Here is a 16,931-nt window from a genome sequence, read left to right as displayed (position 1 = left end):
TACCGCCTCGACCTAAAGCCTCTTACCGTCTTCTTACATGCTAGAGCTATCCCTCTTCCACATAAAACTCTAGATCTGATGGTGTCTCATCTCCTCTGACGTCCCGAAACCGAATATTAGCCAGAAAAGCAACGAGATAGGAGATCTAACATAATAAGGATCAGCATCTACTATGTCTTATGGCTTCGGTTCTTCCAAACAACTAAAAATAAAAATAAACTAGGCCTCTGAAACATAACTAATCAAACAAGAGAAAACCAGTGAAGCTCCAGCAAAAAGAACAAAGAATAAAAAAAGGAGAAGCCATCTCCACCATCGACTCACGCACCGGCAGTAGAGAGGCAAATGACGATTTGAAGAGAGAGAGAGAGCCTAGAGAGAGATGAAAGGGTTTGGCGACTTTCTATTTATCAGTAATAGCCTCTAATGTTTATTTCTACTTATAAAACTCAGTTTGACGAGCTTTATTGAAAAAAATATATTTTCATACACTTTTGCAACTTATGCTCCATATGATTTTTAAAAGAATATATACAGTTTTGATATATTAGATGTTTAAGATTCAATGTTTTTCTAGGAATATAGACAAAATGTCACCTATATATATATATATATATATATATATATCTCTCTTTTATCATTAGGTTCTAATATTTACATATATTATTTTTATTACTGAAGGTATCCGGACAGAAATCAAACCGACAAATTCTTTAGTCGTTTGTCCACCGGCACAAGATAGACCCGGTTTTTGGTCACAATGGAAATTAGATACTCATGTTGCATGGCCACACAAGCCGGTAATCAGTTTGTTAGGTTTCGAACCTGGTTTGCTTAGCACCTTTCCGAGCCCGACCATGCTTTTGTCGGTTCTGATAATTATTTCTTGGGATATCGTTCCATCAGATTTAGAATATTCAATTAAAAAATGTTTAGAAATTGAGATTTAGAGTTTCGGTTTGAATCCTCTTAGGAAATTTGATACAAAAATAAATCTTTTTTATTTATTTAAATGGTATATTTGAGGTTTATCTCTAAAATAATGAAAAACATGCATTAAATTATTCTCATTTTATCTTAAGAAGCAATTATTGTTGTTTTCTACTCGTATTACTTTTTTGATTGACCTAATTCTAGAATTTATTTTTAGCATTTACTAATTTATTAATTGATCATTTGTGGTATGTATCGAATTTTGTAAAGAATAAACACTTTTTTAGTTCTTATATGGTAGATTCGAATTTCCCCATGAGCTAAATTATATAATGAATGTTACACTCTCTATCTAGAAAAACATAAAATTATTTTTCCTAACTGTATCATTCCATCTACTGCCTTATTCAATAAAAATCCACATATTCTTAGTATTTTGAATATATAATTATATTTCTGTTCACTATAGAACTCTTTTTGAGGATGAAAACCGATTTTGGTATTTAATATAGCAAATTTTATTTTTCTAGCTAGTGAACATGTCAAGACGCAAACAAGTTTATACAACAAGACCAGTTCAATATTTATAGATACTTTTTAGCGACAAGAAGACTGAGTGTATGAGGAACTGAAACGAGGAACACAAACACAAAACAACTTTTTGTATTCATAATGAAACAAAAGTACACACAACATAGGCATAAACTTGGGGCAAAGCAATGATAAGTTTTGCCCTTGATGTTTTATTGGGAAGCAAAAGAAGCTTGAGAATAAACAAACAGACATGTCACCGATTTAAAACAAATGTTACACATGGTGATTGCATGAGGTTATTTCAAGGATCAACAATAGCAATGACAGTGTTTCTCACTTCCCTCAACAACGCCACTAACGACTGGAGGACTCCCGTATTTGGTTTTGCAACAGTTAAAGCAATCAGCATTTGTACCTAGAAACGGCACCGGTCCGCACTCGAAGCAAAATGTTTGAGCCTCGCTCTTGAGGATTTCTGCATGTTGAGATATTCATCAGTGTCAGAAAACTAAAATACAACTACAAAATGCGATAGATAAATTTTTTCTTAAAATTACCGGTGGAAGCCACCAAGAGAACGAACAAGAGAACGGTGATGCTGACTGAGTTGATGATCTTTGCCATTTCTTTCGGTTTTGCCTTGTTTTTTCTTAAACCTGGTGTTTTCTTTTTCTTGTCAATAAACTTATCGTTGGTGAGACATATCATATGTGTTGTTATCTATTTATAGTCAATATTCTGAAACTTTGTCATCATTGTATAATCAGTCCTCGTTTCTTTCTGGTTTGCCCAAGCTCATAGTGTCGCCAGAATTGTTCACTGCCTTATTTTCCATTACATATTATCTTAAAAGTCTATCTATTTTTTAATGATGCCTCCGTTTTGAAATAATCAGCAAAAGAAAGGTCCTCGCTTTCTTTGTAGTGCATACTCATTTTATATGTTCATTGTTTCTTTAGGTTTAGCAAAATAATGATTAAAAGTGATATTGTTTTTGTCATCGGTAGACACAGCAAGAATCTTTAGGACTTTTTAATCAGGTAATAAAAAAAATCTGGCTTCGTTATTCATTTATAAATAAAGGCTTATAAGACATTGCACCAATCATGGCAACACTATGTTGGTACTTTTGAGTAGGCATGGGCATTCGGGGTCCCAATCGGGTTTCGGTTTTATCCATTCGGATTTCGGATTTATCAAAATCAACCCCATTCGGATTATATAAAAGTTCGGTTCGGGATCTGTTCGGGTTTTAGCGGGTTCGGGTCGGGGTTAGTAAATCTTCAAAGAACCGGTATAACCCATTGTACTTTCGGGTTCGGGTCCCAATCGGTTCTTCGGTCTAAAAATACCTGATTTGTACCTACGTTGTAACTAAAACATAATTGAAATCGGTTCTCTCAGGTAATAGGTAAAACATAAGTAAAATCGATTCAAAAATAAGAAAAAACATCAAACTTGATCATTCAAAATCAAGCGAAAGATAAACATAGTTAGTGATAGAAAAAAAACCAGATAAATGAAATCATAAAACAAAAAATAAGTTCTCATGAAATGAGAAACATTATTCAATAAAAACAAAATCTAAATCTAAAAACTTCAGGCATCAACCGCCACATTCCAACATCAAACTTCATGTAACATATAATTATTTTAGAAGTTTAATAATATCATAAAGTATTTTGGATACATATTAAGAATTAAGATCATATTTAATAGAAGTTTTTTTTGTGATTTTAAATATTTCGTGTTCTATCGGATATCCATTTATGTTCGGGTTCGGGTCGGATAATACCCATAACCCAAAATACCAAAAAACAGGATCCATTCGGTATTTATGTCGGGTTCGGATCGGTTCGGATTCATTTTTATCGGATCGGGTTCGGTTCAGATTTTTGGGTTCGGTTTATTTGCCCAGCCCTACTTTTGAGCATCTTCATTTCATATGCATTAATTTAATTTTTTTTCTCATCTTCTAGAGCTTTGTTTTCTCATGAGCTAAATATCTCTGGATAGACTTTCACATTTTCTGTTAATATAATAGTTATCCCCTTTAAACCAGTTAATTTCTTGGGTTTACAAATTAAAATTCGAGTGAAAAACCGGTATCAATCTAGTAAAAACGGGATTAAACCAATTGATAAGAATCCCTAGATCTACACATAAAGAGAAGTCGTCTTCTAACGATCAACCGCCTAAAAAGGTGGTTAAGCCCAGCATCCCAGACAAGCTACACCACCTCAGCAGAAACCCCATAAGACGTCAAAAGAGCAACCGAATAAGTCACATGGCAAAATCACCTACACTTTTGACATGCCAGAACTAGCCTTCTTCCACATAAAACACTAGATCTGATAGTGTCTCATCTCCTCCGACGTCCCGAAACCGAATATAAGCCAGAAAAGCAACAAGATGGGAGATCTGACATACCCAGGACCGGCAGCTACTATGTCGTATGGCTTCGGTTCTTCCAAACCACTAAAACAAAATTGGCCTCAGAAAGATAACTAATCAAACATGAGAAGACCAGTGAAGCTCCAGAAAAAAGAACAAATAATTAAAAAGTACAATCCATCTCCGCCATCAACTAGAGAGGCAAATGACGATTTGAAGAGAGATGGAAGGGTTTGGCAACTTTTGTTTTTTACCAGTAATAGCCTCTAATGTTTATTTCTACTTATATGGCTCAGTATGACGAGTTTTAATGAAAAACTATATTTTCATACAATTTTGAATTTATGCTATGTTTTGGATTTGCATATGATTTTTTTTAAAACATATACAGTTTTGATATATTTGATGGTAAAGATTCAATGTTTGTCTAGGAATATAGGAAATATGTAACCTATATTTCTCTTTTTATCATTAGGTTTTAGTATTTATATATACTGTTTTTGATAACCGAGGGTACCGGATGGAAATCAAACCAACTAATTCTTTGGTTGTCTATCCACCGGCGCCAGATAGACCCGGTTGTTCGCAATAAAAATTAGATGCTCCTGCTGCATGGCCACACAAGCCGGTAAATCAGAGTTTGGTAGGTTTCGAACCCGGTGTGCTTAGCACCTTTCCGAGCCCGCCATACCACTCGACCAAGCTTGTGTCGGTTCCGATACTTATTTCTAGTAACATCAGATTTAGTATATTCAATTAAAAAATGTTTAAAATTTGAGATTTAGAGTTTCGTTTGAATATTCTCTGGAAATTTGATACAAAAATTATTCTTTTTGTTTATATAAATGGTATATTTGAGGTTCATCTCTAAAAATGATGGAGAACATGCACTTAATTATTCTTATTTTATCATAAGAATTACTGGTGATTTCTACTCGTAGTTCTTTTTTTGATTGACCTAATTCTAAATTTTTTTTTTTGCATTTATTAATATATTAATCGAACATTTGGTATGTACTGAATTTTGTAAAGAAGAAACAGTCTTTTTAGTTCTTATATGGTAGATTTCGAATTTCCCCAATGAACTAAATTATATAATAAATGTTACACTTTCTATCTTGAAAAAGATAAAATTATTTTTCCTAACTGTATCATTCCATCTACTGCCTTATTCAATAAAAATCCACATATTCTTAGCAGTTTTGAAAATATAATTCTCTTTCTGTTCACTATTGTACTCTTTTTGAGGATGAAAACAGATTTTGGTAATATGTATAGAAAATTTTATTTTCTAGCTAGTGGACATGTCAAGACAGAAACAAGTTTATACAACAAGACCAGTTCAATATTTATCGATACTTTTAGCGCCAAGAAGACTGAGTATATGGAGAACTGAAACGAGGAACACAAACAAAAAACAAGTTTTTGTATTCATAATGAAACAAAAGTACACGCAACATAGGCATAAACTTGGGGCAAAGCAGTGATAAGTTTTGCCCTTTGATGTTTTATTGGGAAGCAAAAGAAGTTTGAGCATAAACAAACAGACATGTCACGGACTGAAAACAAATGTTACACATGGTGATTGCATGAGGTTATTTCAAGGATCAACAATAGCAATGACAGTGTTTCTCACTTCCCTCAACAACCCCACTAACGACTGGAGGACTCCCGTATTTGGTTTTGCAACAGTTAAAGCAATCAGCATTTGTACCTAGAAACGGCACCGGTCCGCACTCGAAGCAAAATGTTTGAGCCTCGCTCTTGAGGATTTCTACATATTGACATATTCATCAGCGTCAGGAAACTAAAATACAACTACAAAATGCGATAGATAATTTTTTTCTTAAACTTACCGGTGGAAGCCACCAAGAGGACGAACAAGAGAACGGTGATGCTGACTGAGTTGATGTTCTTTGCCATTTCTTTCGGTTTTGCTTTGCTTTTTCTTAAACCTGGTGTTTTCTTTTTCTTGTCAATAAACTTATCGTTGGTGAGAAATATCATATGTGTTGTTATCTATTTATAGTCAATATTCTGAAACTTTGTCATCATTGTATAATCAGTCCTCGTTTCTTTCTGGTTTGCCCAAGCTCATAGTGTCGCCAGAATTGTTCACTGCCTTATTTTCCATTACATATTATCTTACAAGTCTATCTATTTTTTAATGATGCCTCCGTTTTAAAATAAACATTCAAAAGGAAGGTCGTCGCAGTCTTTGTAGTGTATACTCGTTTTATATGTTCATTGTTTCTTTAGATTTAGCTAAATAATGATTAGAAGTGATATTATTTTTGTCATCGTTAGACTCAGCAAGAATCTTTCGGACTTTTTAATCAGGTAATGAAAAAAAATTAGCTTCGTTATTATTAATAAATAAAGGCATATAAGACATTGCACCAATCATGGCAACACTATGTTGGTACTTTTGAGCATCTTCATTTTATATGCATTAGTTTAATATTTTTTTCTCATCTGTTAGGGCTTTGGCTTCCCATGAGCTAAGTATCTCTGGATTGACTTTCACATGTTCTGTTAATATAATAGTTATCCCCTTTAAACCAGTTAATTTCTTGGGTTTACAAACTAAAATTCGAATTAAAAACCGGAATCAATTTAGTAAAAACTAGACTAAACCACTTGAATAGAAACCTTAGATCTACATATAAAAAAACGTCTTCTTACCGCCTCGACCTAAAGCCTCTTACCGTCTTCTTACATGCTAGAGCTATCCCTCTTCCACATAAAACTCTAGATCTGATGGTGTCTCATCTCCTCTGACGTCCCGAAACCGAATATTAGCCAGAAAAGCAACGAGATAGGAGATCTAACATAATAAGGATCAGCATCTACTATGTCTTATGGCTTCGGTTCTTCCAAACAACTAAAAATAAAAATAAACTAGGCCTCTGAAACATAACTAATCAAACAAGAGAAAACCAGTGAAGCTCCAGCAAAAAGAACAAAGAATAAAAAAAGGAGAAGCCATCTCCACCATCGACTCACGCACCGGCAGTAGAGAGGCAAATGACGATTTGAAGAGAGAGAGAGAGCCTAGAGAGAGATGAAAGGGTTTGGCGACTTTCTATTTATCAGTAATAGCCTCTAATGTTTATTTCTACTTATAAAACTCAGTTTGACGAGCTTTATTGAAAAAAATATATTTTCATACACTTTTGCAACTTATGCTCCATATGATTTTTAAAAGAATATATACAGTTTTGATATATTAGATGTTTAAGATTCAATGTTTTTCTAGGAATATAGACAAAATGTCACCTATATATATATATATATATATATATATATATATCTCTCTTTTATCATTAGGTTCTAATATTTACATATATTATTTTTATTACTGAAGGTATCCGGACAGAAATCAAACCGACAAATTCTTTAGTCGTTTGTCCACCGGCACAAGATAGACCCGGTTTTTGGTCACAATGGAAATTAGATACTCATGTTGCATGGCCACACAAGCCGGTAATCAGTTTGTTAGGTTTCGAACCTGGTTTGCTTAGCACCTTTCCGAGCCCGACCATGCTTTTGTCGGTTCTGATAATTATTTCTTGGGATATCGTTCCATCAGATTTAGAATATTCAATTAAAAAATGTTTAGAAATTGAGATTTAGAGTTTCGGTTTGAATCCTCTTAGGAAATTTGATACAAAAATAAATCTTTTTTATTTATTTAAATGGTATATTTGAGGTTTATCTCTAAAATAATGAAAAACATGCATTAAATTATTCTCATTTTATCTTAAGAAGCAATTATTGTTGTTTTCTACTCGTATTACTTTTTTGATTGACCTAATTCTAGAATTTATTTTTAGCATTTACTAATTTATTAATTGATCATTTGTGGTATGTATCGAATTTTGTAAAGAATAAACACTTTTTTAGTTCTTATATGGTAGATTCGAATTTCCCCATGAGCTAAATTATATAATGAATGTTACACTCTCTATCTAGAAAAACATAAAATTATTTTTCCTAACTGTATCATTCCATCTACTGCCTTATTCAATAAAAATCCACATATTCTTAGTATTTTGAATATATAATTATATTTCTGTTCACTATAGAACTCTTTTTGAGGATGAAAACCGATTTTGGTATTTAATATAGCAAATTTTATTTTTCTAGCTAGTGAACATGTCAAGACGCAAACAAGTTTATACAACAAGACCAGTTCAATATTTATAGATACTTTTTAGCGACAAGAAGACTGAGTGTATGAGGAACTGAAACGAGGAACACAAACACAAAACAACTTTTTGTATTCATAATGAAACAAAAGTACACACAACATAGGCATAAACTTGGGGCAAAGCAATGATAAGTTTTGCCCTTGATGTTTTATTGGGAAGCAAAAGAAGCTTGAGAATAAACAAACAGACATGTCACCGATTTAAAACAAATGTTACACATGGTGATTGCATGAGGTTATTTCAAGGATCAACAATAGCAATGACAGTGTTTCTCACTTCCCTCAACAACGCCACTAACGACTGGAGGACTCCCGTATTTGGTTTTGCAACAGTTAAAGCAATCAGCATTTGTACCTAGAAACGGCACCGGTCCGCACTCGAAGCAAAATGTTTGAGCCTCGCTCTTGAGGATTTCTGCATGTTGAGATATTCATCAGTGTCAGAAAACTAAAATACAACTACAAAATGCGATAGATAAATTTTTTCTTAAAATTACCGGTGGAAGCCACCAAGAGAACGAACAAGAGAACGGTGATGCTGACTGAGTTGATGATCTTTGCCATTTCTTTCGGTTTTGCCTTGTTTTTTCTTAAACCTGGTGTTTTCTTTTTCTTGTCAATAAACTTATCGTTGGTGAGACATATCATATGTGTTGTTATCTATTTATAGTCAATATTCTGAAACTTTGTCATCATTGTATAATCAGTCCTCGTTTCTTTCTGGTTTGCCCAAGCTCATAGTGTCGCCAGAATTGTTCACTGCCTTATTTTCCATTACATATTATCTTAAAAGTCTATCTATTTTTTAATGATGCCTCCGTTTTGAAATAATCAGCAAAAGAAAGGTCCTCGCTTTCTTTGTAGTGCATACTCATTTTATATGTTCATTGTTTCTTTAGGTTTAGCAAAATAATGATTAAAAGTGATATTGTTTTTGTCATCGGTAGACACAGCAAGAATCTTTAGGACTTTTTAATCAGGTAATAAAAAAAATCTGGCTTCGTTATTCATTTATAAATAAAGGCTTATAAGACATTGCACCAATCATGGCAACACTATGTTGGTACTTTTGAGTAGGCATGGGCATTCGGGGTCCCAATCGGGTTTCGGTTTTATCCATTCGGATTTCGGATTTATCAAAATCAACCCCATTCGGATTATATAAAAGTTCGGTTCGGGATCTGTTCGGGTTTTAGCGGGTTCGGGTCGGGGTTAGTAAATCTTCAAAGAACCGGTATAACCCATTGTACTTTCGGGTTCGGGTCCCAATCGGTTCTTCGGTCTAAAAATACCTGATTTGTACCTACGTTGTAACTAAAACATAATTGAAATCGGTTCTCTCAGGTAATAGGTAAAACATAAGTAAAATCGATTCAAAAATAAGAAAAAACATCAAACTTGATCATTCAAAATCAAGCGAAAGATAAACATAGTTAGTGATAGAAAAAAAACCAGATAAATGAAATCATAAAACAAAAAATAAGTTCTCATGAAATGAGAAACATTATTCAATAAAAACAAAATCTAAATCTAAAAACTTCAGGCATCAACCGCCACATTCCAACATCAAACTTCATGTAACATATAATTATTTTAGAAGTTTAATAATATCATAAAGTATTTTGGATACATATTAAGAATTAAGATCATATTTAGTAGAAGTTTTTTTTGTGATTTTAAATATTTCGTGTTCTATCGGATATCCATTTATGTTCGGGTTCGGTTCGGATAATACCCATAACCCAAAATACCAAAAAACAGGATCCATTCGGTATTTATGTCGGGTTCGGATCGGTTCGGATTCATTTTTATCGGATCGGGTTCGGTTCAGATTTTCGGGTTCGGTTTATTTGCCCAGCCCTACTTTTGAGCATCTTCATTTCATATGCATTAATTTAATTTTTTTTTCTCATCTTCTAGAGCTTTGTTTTCTCATGAGCTAAATATCTCTGGATAGACTTTCACATTTTCTGTTAATATAATAGTTATCCCCTTTAAACCAGTTAATTTCTTGGGTTTACAAATTAAAATTCGAGTGAAAAACCGGTATCAATCTAGTAAAAATGGGATTAAACCAATTGATAAGAATCCCTAGATCTACACATAAAGAGAAGTCGTCTTCTAACGATCAACCGCCTAAAAAGGTGGTTAAGCCCAGCATCCCAGACAAGCTACACCACCTCAGCAGAAACCCCATAAGACGTCAAAAGAGCAACCGAATAAGTCACATGGCAAAATCACCTACACTTTTGACATGCCAGAACTAGCCTTCTTCCACATAAAACACTAGATCTGATAGTGTCTCATCTCCTCCGACGTCCCGAAACCGAATATAAGCCAGAAAAGCAACAAGATGGGAGATCTGACATACCCAGGACCGGCAGCTACTATGTCGTATGGCTTCGGTTCTTCCAAACCACTAAAACAAAATTGGCCTCAGAAAGATAACTAATCAAACATGAGAAGACCAGTGAAGCTCCAGAAAAAAGAACAAATAATTAAAAAGTACAATCCATCTCCGCCATCAACTAGAGAGGCAAATGACGATTTGAAGAGAGATGGAAGGGTTTGGCAACTTTTGTTTTTTACCAGTAATAGCCTCTAATGTTTATTTCTACTTATATGGCTCAGTATGACGAGTTTTAATGAAAAACTATATTTTCATACAATTTTGAATTTATGCTATGTTTTGGATTTGCATATGATTTTTTTTAAAACATATACAGTTTTGATATATTTGATGGTAAAGATTCAATGTTTGTCTAGGAATATAGGAAATATGTAACCTATATTTCTCTTTTTATCATTAGGTTTTAGTATTTATATATACTGTTTTTGATAACCGAGGGTACCGGATGGAAATCAAACCAACTAATTCTTTGGTTGTCTATCCACCGGCGCCAGATAGACCCGGTTGTTCGCAATAAAAATTAGATGCTCCTGCTGCATGGCCACACAAGCCGGTAAATCAGAGTTTGGTAGGTTTCGAACCCGGTGTGCTTAGCACCTTTCCGAGCCCGCCATACCACTCGACCAAGCTTGTGTCGGTTCCGATACTTATTTCTAGTGACATCAGATTTAGTATATTCAATTAAAAAATGTTTAAAATTTGAGATTTAGAGTTTCGTTTGAATATTCTCTGGAAATTTGATACAAAAATTATTCTTTTTGTTTATATAAATGGTATATTTGAGGTTCATCTCTAAAAATGATGGAGAACATGCACTTAATTATTCTTATTTTATCATAAGAATTACTGGTGATTTCTACTCGTAGTTCTTTTTTTGATTGACCTAATTCTAAATTTTTTTTTTTGCATTTATTAATATATTAATCGAACATTTGGTATGTACTGAATTTTGTAAAGAAGAAACAGTCTTTTTAGTTCTTATATGGTAGATTTCGAATTTCCCCAATGAACTAAATTATATAATAAATGTTACACTTTCTATCTTGAAAAAGATAAAATTATTTTTCCTAACTGTATCATTCCATCTACTGCCTTATTCAATAAAAATCCACATATTCTTAGCAGTTTTGAAAATATAATTCTCTTTCTGTTCACTATTGTACTCTTTTTGAGGATGAAAACAGATTTTGGTAATATGTATAGAAAATTTTATTTTCTAGCTAGTGGACATGTCAAGACAGAAACAAGTTTATACAACAAGACCAGTTCAATATTTATAGATACTTTTAGCGACAAGAAGACTGAGTATATGGAGAACTGAAACGAGGAACACAAACAAAAAACAAGTTTTTGTATTCATAATGAAACAAAAGTACACGCAACATAGGCATAAACTTGGGGCAAAGCAGTGATAAGTTTTGCCCTTTGATGTTTTATTGGGAAGCAAAAGAAGTTTGAGCATAAACAAACAGACATGTCACGGACTGAAAACAAATGTTACACATGGTGATTGCATGAGGTTATTTCAAGGATCAACAATAGCAATGACAGTGTTTCTCACTTCCCTCAACAACCCCACTAACGACTGGAGGACTCCCGTATTTGGTTTTGCAACAGTTAAAGCAATCAGCATTTGTACCTAGAAACGGCACCGGTCCGCACTCGAAGCAAAATGTTTGAGCCTCGCTCTTGAGGATTTCTACATATTGACATATTCATCAGCGTCAGGAAACTAAAATACAACTACAAAATGCGATAGATAATTTTTTTCTTAAACTTACCGGTGGAAGCCACCAAGAGGACGAACAAGAGAACGGTGATGCTGACTGAGTTGATGTTCTTTGCCATTTCTTTCGGTTTTGCTTTGCTTTTTCTTAAACCTGGTGTTTTCTTTTTCTTGTCAATAAACTTATCGTTGGTGAGAAATATCATATGTGTTGTTATCTATTTATAGTCAATATTCTGAAACTTTGTCATCATTGTATAATCAGTCCTCGTTTCTTTCTGGTTTGCCCAAGCTCATAGTGTCGCCAGAATTGTTCACTGCCTTATTTTCCATTACATATTATCTTACAAGTCTATCTATTTTTTAATGATGCCTCCGTTTTAAAATAAACATTCAAAAGGAAGGTCGTCGCAGTCTTTGTAGTGTATACTCGTTTTATATGTTCATTGTTTCTTTAGATTTAGCTAAATAATGATTAGAAGTGATATTATTTTTGTCATCGTTAGACTCAGCAAGAATCTTTCGGACTTTTTAATCAGGTAATGAAAAAAAATTAGCTTCGTTATTATTAATAAATAAAGGCATATAAGACATTGCACCAATCATGGCAACACTATGTTGGTACTTTTGAGCATCTTCATTTTATATGCATTAGTTTAATATTTTTTTCTCATCTGTTAGGGCTTTGGCTTCCCATGAGCTAAGTATCTCTGGATTGACTTTCACATGTTCTGTTAATATAATAGTTATCCCCTTTAAACCAGTTAATTTCTTGGGTTTACAAACTAAAATTCGAATTAAAAACCGGAATCAATTTAGTAAAAACTAGACTAAACCACTTGAATAGAAACCCTAGATCTACATATAAAAAAACGTCTTCTTACCGCCTCGACCTAAAGCCTCTTACCGTCTTCTTACATGCTAGAGCTATCCCTCTTCCACATAAAACTCTAGATCTGATGGTGTCTCATCTCCTCTGACGTCCCGAAACCGAATATTAGCCAGAAAAGCAACGAGATAGGAGATCTAACATAATAAGGATCAGCATCTACTATGTCTTATGGCTTCGGTTCTTCCAAACAACTAAAAATAAAAATAAACTAGGCCTCTGAAACATAACTAATCAAACAAGAGAAAACCAGTAAAGCTCCAGCAAAAAGAACAAAGAATAAAAAAAGGAGAAGCCATCTCCACCATCGACTCACGCACCAGCAGTAGAGAGGCAAATGACGATTTGAAGAGAGAGAGAGAGCCTAGAGAGAGATGAAAGGGTTTGGCGACTTTCTATTTATCAGTAATAGCCTCTAATGTTTATTTCTACTTATAAAACTCAGTTTGACGAGCTTTATTGAAAAAAATATATTTTCATACACTTTTGCAACTTATGCTCCATATGATTTTTAAAAGAATATATACAGTTTTGATATATTAGATGTTTAAGATTCAATGTTTTTCTAGGAATATAGACAAAATGTCACCTATATATATATGTATATATATCTCTTTTATCATTAGGTTCTAATATTTACATATATTGTTTTTATTACTGAAGGTATCCGGACAGAAATCAAACCGACAAATTCTTTAGTCGTTTGTCCACCGGCACAAGATAGACCCGGTTGTTGGTCACAATGGAAATTAGATACTCATGTTGCATGGCCACACAAGCCGGTAATCAGTTTGTTAGGTTTCGAACCTGGTTTGCTTAGCACCTTTCCGAGCCCGACCATGCTTTTGTCGGTTCTGATAATTATTTCTTGGGATATCGTTCCATCAGATTTAGAATATTCAATTAAAAAATGTTTAGAAATTGAGATTTAGAGTTTCGGTTTGAATCCTCTTAGGAAATTTGATACAAAAATAAATCTTTTTTATTTATTTAAATGGTATATTTGAGGTTTATCTCTAAAATAATGAAAAACATGCATTAAATTATTCTCATTTTATCTTAAGAAGCAATTATTGTTGTTTTCTACTCGTATTACTTTTTTGATTGACCTAATTCTAGAATTTATTTTTAGCATTTACTAATTTATTAATTGATCATTTGTGGTATGTATCGAATTTTGTAAAGAATAAACACTTTTTTTAGTTCTTATATGGTAGATTCGAATTTCCCCATGAGCTAAATTATATAATGAATGTTACACTCTCTATCTAGAAAAACATAAAATTATTTTTCCTAACTGTATCATTCCATCTACTGCCTTATTCAATAAAAATCCACATATTCTTAGTATTTTGAATATATAATTATATTTCTGTTCACTATAGAACTCTTTTTGAGGATGAAAACCGATTTTGGTATTTAATATAGCAAATTTTATTTTTCTAGCTAGTGAACATGTCAAGACGCAAACAAGTTTATACAACAAGACCAGTTCAATATTTATAGATACTTTTTAGCGACAAGAAGACTGAGTGTATGAGGAACTGAAACGAGGAACACAAACACAAAACAACTTTTTGTATTCATAATGAAACAAAAGTACACACAACATAGGCATAAACTTGGGGCAAAGCAATGATAAGTTTTGCCCTTGATGTTTTATTGGGAAGCAAAAGAAGCTTGAGAATAAACAAACAGACATGTCACCGATTTAAAACAAATGTTACACATGGTGATTGCATGAGGTTATTTCAAGGATCAACAATAGCAATGACAGTGTTTCTCACTTCCCTCAACAACGCCACTAACGACTGGAGGACTCCCGTATTTGGTTTTGCAACAGTTAAAGCAATCAGCATTTGTACCTAGAAACGGCACCGGTCCGCACTCGAAGCAAAATGTTTGAGCCTCGCTCTTGAGGATTTCTGCATGTTGAGATATTCATCAGTGTCAGAAAACTAAAATACAACTACAAAATGCGATAGAAAAATTTTGCTTAAAATTACCGGTGGAAGCCACCAAGAGAACGAACAAGAGAACGGTGATGCTGACTGAGTTGATGATCTTTGCCATTTCTTTCGGTTTTGCCTTGTTTTTTCTTAAACCTGGTGTTTTCTTTTTCTTGTCAATAAACTTATCGTTGGTGAGACATATCATATGTGTTGTTATCTATTTATAGTCAATATTCTGAAACTTTGTCATCATTGTATAATCAGTCCTCGTTTCTTTCTGGTTTGCCCAAGCTCATAGTGTCGCCAGAATTGTTCACTGCCTTATTTTCCATTACATATTATCTTAAAAGTCTATCTATTTTTTAATGATGCCTCCGTTTTGAAATAATCAGCAAAAGAAAGGTCCTCGCTGTCTTTGTAGTGCATACTCATTTTATATGTTCATTGTTTCTTTAGGTTTAGCAAAATAATGATTAAAAGTGATATTGTTTTTGTCATCGGTAGACACAGCAAGAATCTTTAGGACTTTTTAATCAGGTAATGAAAAAAATCTGGCTTCGTTATTCATTTATAAATAAAGGCTTATAAGACATTGCACCAATCATGGCAACACTATGTTGGTACTTTTGAGTAGGCATGGGCATTCGGGGTCCTAATCGGGTTTCGGTTTTATCCATTCGGATTTCGGGTTTATCAAAATCAACCCCATTCGGATTATATAAAAGTTCGGTTCGGGATATGTTCGGGTTTTATCGGGTTCGGGTCGGGGTTAGTAAATCTTCAAAGAACCGGTATAACCCATTGTACTTTCGGGTTCGGGTCCCAATCGGTTCTTCGGTTTAAAAATACCTGATTTGTACCTACGTTGTAACTAAAACATAATTGAAATCGGTTCTTCGGATTTAAAATACATGATTTGTACATATTTTAATAGGTAAAACATAAGTAAAATCGATTCAAAAATAAGAAAAAACATCAAACTTGATCATTCAAAATCAAGCGAAAGATAAACATAGTTAGTGATAGAAAAAAAACCAGATAAATGAAATCATAAAACAAAAAATAAGTTCTCATGAAATGAGAAATATTATTCAATAAAAGCAAAATCTAAATCTAAAAACTTCAGGCATCAACCGCCACATTCCAACATCAAACTTCATGTAACATATAATTATTTTAGAAGTTCAATAATATCATAAAGTATTTTGGATACATATTAAGAATTAAGATCATATTTAGTAGAAGTTTTTTTTGTGATTTTAAATATTTCGTGTTCTATCGGATATCCATTTATGTTCGGGTTCGGTTCGGATAATACCCATAACCCAAAATACCAAAAAACAGGATCCATTCGGTATTTATGTCGGGTTCGGATCGGTTCGGATTCATTTTTATCGGATCGGGTTCGGTTCAGATTTTCGGGTTCGGTTTATTTGCCCAGCCCTACTTTTGAGCATCTTCATTTCATATGCATTAATTTATTTTATTTTTCTCATCTTCTAGAGCTTTGTTTTCTCATGAGCTAAATATCTCTGGATAGACTTTCACATTTTCTGTTAATATAATAGTTATCCCCTTTAAACCAGTTAATTTCTTGGGTTTACAAATTAAAATTCGAGTGAAAAACCGGTATCAATCTAGTAAAAACGGGATTAAACCAATTGAAAAGAATCCCTAGATCTACACATAAAGAGAAGTCGTCTTCTAACGATCAACCGCCTAAAAAGGTGGTTAAGCCCAGCATCCCAGACAAGCTACACCACCTCAGCAGAAACCCCATAAGACGTCAAAAGAGCAACCGAATAAGTCACATGGCAAAATCACCTACACTTTTGACATGCCAGAACTAGCCTTCTTCCACATAAAACACTAGATCTGAT

The sequence above is a fragment of the Brassica napus genome, chromosome A1 (assembly GCF_020379485.1).
Source record: "Brassica napus cultivar Da-Ae chromosome A1, Da-Ae, whole genome shotgun sequence".
Taxonomy (NCBI): Eukaryota; Viridiplantae; Streptophyta; class Magnoliopsida; order Brassicales; family Brassicaceae; genus Brassica; species Brassica napus.
Note: the sequence above shows the minus strand (reverse complement) of the source record.